This window comes from Callithrix jacchus, chromosome 16, assembly GCF_049354715.1.
Source record: "Callithrix jacchus isolate 240 chromosome 16, calJac240_pri, whole genome shotgun sequence".
NCBI lineage: Eukaryota > Metazoa > Chordata > Mammalia > Primates > Cebidae > Callithrix > Callithrix jacchus.
In genome coordinates, this window is record NC_133517.1 from 63,625,695 (window position 1) to 63,629,838 (window position 4,144).

At 43.9% G+C, this 4,144-nt stretch overlaps 1 long non-coding RNA gene across 1 annotated transcript; it reads left to right on the plus strand.

Moving 5' to 3' along the window:
• Nucleotides 1–1,375: 1,375 nt before the first annotated feature.
• On the plus strand, nucleotides 1,376–3,163 carry LOC103788621 (uncharacterized). Its single transcript, XR_614590.1, has 3 exons — nucleotides 1,376–1,429; nucleotides 1,613–1,758; nucleotides 2,334–3,163. It is a non-coding gene; the product is annotated as an uncharacterized LOC103788621 (long non-coding RNA).
• Nucleotides 3,164–4,144: the final 981 nt, after the last annotated feature.

Consider the following 4,144-nt stretch of genomic DNA (forward strand, 5'->3'; position numbering starts at 1 on the left):
CTATCATTCTTACCTGGTCAAGCACAAACCTCACTAATTCATTCTTCACCCAGGCAGTGGCCTACCCTTGAACAGCTGAATATTACAGGAGGCAAACACATCAGCTTGCTGACTCTCCATTAGTGTATTCATTCATGGTTAACATTGGGTCTTGGCTCATTGTCTGCCTTTTCTTCAATTTTATCATGATTCATGAAGACATATATCCATACGTGATCCATCAAATCACCTTTGCCTCACCTCCAACAATCTGTCCCTCTATCTTCTCAGCTACACGATGTTATGGCTATATCCTTGACCTTGTTAAAATAACTGCATTCATCTGACACTCTATTCCAGCCACTCACTCCCTGTTCCCTCCTATTACCTACCTAGTGTACTCATTGCAACAATATTTGAAAATCCGTTAACCTTACCAATCTATTATTTTAAGTGCCTCATGTGTACCTTAACTTTTCTCCTTTTCTCAGGGAGAAAATGGAATCACTTCCTTGAAAACACCCTTAGCTTCTCTGTCTTCCTCTCTCTCTCCATCACTCTTACCTGATCAGAGTCTGTTCCTCATTAATTCACTTACTCATTCATGTAGTGGTCTACACCTGAGAAAAGTCAAAAGAGAGGGAGAGAGAGAGAGGGAGAGAAGGATTGCAATAAAGCGCTGAGAAAGCATTCAGCAAATACTAAAACCCAACACCGAGCTAAGCTCAGGGACAACGCCGATTCCAACTTTAATAGCAATCACAGCTTCTATTTTGTACCAGTCAATAGATGTTGACAGTTTAGTACTCTGCACAGTCCTGAGAGGTGAGGCAGGTATTCTCCCTGATATCCAACATTCCCAGAGGAAAACACACTACCTTGCTGACTGACCTAACTCTCAATTCAGGGTAACTTGGGGCAATATCTCAGCCCTGTCCAATGGCTGCCTGGATATAAACTCAGTGGTCTTGTTGGGACACGTCAAGAGCCATTGCTTGTTTTTGTCAGGTTTGTCAAAGATCAGATGGTTGTAGGTATGTTGCGTTGCTCTTTTTAATAGTTCCAGAGGGCTCTATTGTAGGGATACACTGCATTCCCTATTGATGGACATTTACATTACTTCCGCTTTGATTTGCTCATTCAATGATGAAGCAAATATCCTTGTACATACATCCGTTGCTTTGCATATGTGCTAACATGTTTGCAGGATAAATTACCTAGGAGCCAAACTGCCAAATCAAAGTTGATACACATTTTAAATTTTGATTGAGCTATTGCCCAGTTGCTCTTTACAGAGGCTGTCCCAGTTTACACTTCCACCAGCCTCCCCTTATTCTAATCCTCTGCAGAGCAATTACCACTTTCCAATATTGTTTGTTCATTGCTTTTCTCCCCCAGGATGGAAACCATTTCATTGCTGCTGGGCTCCTGGGGCCTAGATCATTGTTTGGTAAGCACTCAATAAATAGGCTTGGAATAAACGAAGGGACCAATTGAAAATGGACACAGTAAAAAGAACAAGAAGCTTCGCATCCAAATGATATCAGGTTCAAATCCTGGCTCTGTCATAACTGTGTGGCCTGAGGCAAATTATTTAACCATTCTGAGCCCCATTTCCTCATCTGGTAAACAGAGATAATAATAACTGCTACTTTGAAGACTTACTCTCAGGACCAGATAGGATCACAGCTGTGACAAGTGTTTTGGGATCGTAGACAGCTACAGCCCTGTGCAGTTACTAGAATCCTGGACTGATGAGAAACCATCTCCAGCTAAGAGGTAAATCCTAAATCAATGTGCTATTTAAACTTAGTGACGATGCATGTTGAACCCCATAAACTTCCAATTAAACCTGTAGAAGTCACAAGGATAATTTGGCAGAGATTCTACTGGCTAGGCCTTATTGAATAGAAGGTCGATTTGCCAGCAAATACTCCTTACAGAGAAGCAGATGTCCAGAGCCTTAGGTTTAAGGTCTATCAAAAGAATCAGGGCACACTGATTTTTCTAGAAGATCAAAAATAATGTCCATCTAAGGACACTGCTGATGGCTGGGTGAGTGGGACAGGAGTGAAAGAGTAAGTTCTAGCAAGGGCAGGGGAGACACCTTTTCTCAAGGGTATAAGAGTTAGTTCCCAATGGGAGCCGACTTCCCCAGAGAATGAGCAAATAAAAGATTTAACAGCTCTTGCAGGAACTAGCCAGAACCAATTACAATTAGGACTAGCCTGGCTTAGCATAAAAAGTCTGGTAGAAAACTGCATGCTGAGAAATAGAGTGTCTTATTGGGGAAAAGGGCTGGCTGGTTTCCAGAAATCACCGGGCATAAGGCCACCCTGCTGTCTCTGTTTTAGGTTGTGATTGACCACTGAGTAGCTGCCCAAATTGAGATGCCCTGCTCAGTCCAAAGCCTGACAGAACAATTGGCCTGCACTGCCCTGGAGGCTGCTGGGCAGGAGCTGGTAATTGACAGAGAACTCATTATGGAAGGACAGAGCCTCTGAGTACGCTGGGAATCTGAACTGACAAAGCCCAAGGGCCTGGGAGTTGGATCACCGGGAAGAGACAACCTGAGTGTCGTGTGTCCTGGATGCACAGAGGAAAATGAAGGTTCAGAAATTGCTTAGTATTAAAAGAGAAAAAGAGAGCTCTGGTATTGAAATGCAGCTCTGACCCATTCTCCATGTGGCTTTGGACATGCAATTGACCTCAGTGAGGCTCAGTTTTATCGCCTCCAAAATAGAGATGAGAATAAATCTCTTTCACAGAATAAGAAATAAGGATGCTGTAACTATGACACTGATGATCATCAATGTAACAACTAGCAGATATTTCACATTCTCAGATGTCAGATACCATTCAAAGAATGTTAAAAATGGGCCAGGTACGGTGGTTCACACCTGTAATCCCAACGTTTTGGGAGACCCAGGCAGGAAGGTCACTTGAGCCCAGGAGTTTGAGATCAGCCTGAACAGCATAGTGATAGCCCTCCATCACTACAGAAAGTGAGAAGGGTTTGGTGGTGTGCACCTATAGCCCAGCTACAAGGGAGGCTGAAGTGGGAGGAGTGCTTGAGCCCAGGAGTTTAAGGTTGCAATGAGCCATGATCGAGCCACTGCACTCCAGCCTGGGCAACAGAGCAAGATCCTCTCTCAAATGAAACAAGATAAAAATAATATTAAAAATGCATTATCTGCGTGATCTCACAACAAGGCCTATGCTGTCATTCTCACATTATAGATGAGGAAAGTGAGGAGTAGAGATAAGATGTTGTCCTAGGTGATAGCTAGAAGCTGGCAACATTTGAACTCAGAGCTGAACATTCTGGCTCTGGGCCCGCTCTGGTCAGCATGTGCTAGCCAATCTGGATAGGAAGCACTAAAAAGAGAAGGGCTCTGCCCCGCCTGGCAGAAAGGGGTGCTCAGGAACAACATGTTCTCCTTTCTCTCACCCCTGACGCCTACCTAGGAGCATTCTAGGCTAACTCTGACTTAAAAATTTGATGTGTGCCAACCCCATAGCTGGAGAGGAACAAACTTCCATAGTCCCCTACAGGAGTTTTAGAAGCTAAAAAATGCTATAAATAGTCCAGTTCCCAAAAGAGCAAGTCCTATTGTCCAAGATATATAATAACCTCCTGCTGTCATTAACCTCGAAAGACAAGAATGATTTGAGAAAACTGAACCACCATGTAGAGGCGTCGGCGAGGTGAGCTTTGAGGGCTCAACATTCAAGGCACAGATGAATAGCGTGGCCTCACCAGGGGAAGCCTCAATGCCAGGGACTGGGGAAGGTTGGCAGCATGGGGGGTGGGGGGACCATGGCAGTTCAGAAAGATTATAATGGATCATGACCATTATGCCAGAGGCTTTATAATTTAGGGCATCCCACAGGCTTGCTTCTACAATCAATCTGTCCTTTAAACATCTGTCTTCCCTCCTCAGTGTCACATAGGGAACCCACATGCCATCTCCTGGGTAGAATGGAGTCCATTACATGTTGTATTACTTTCTTACTGTAATGGATTTTCCCAAACTTTGCAGCTTAAAACAACATAAATTGAATATCTTATAGTTCTGAAGGTCAGAAATTCCAAAATGGACTTATGGGACTATAATCAAGATGACAACAGGACTGGGTTCCTCCTGGGGCTCTAGGGGAGGAC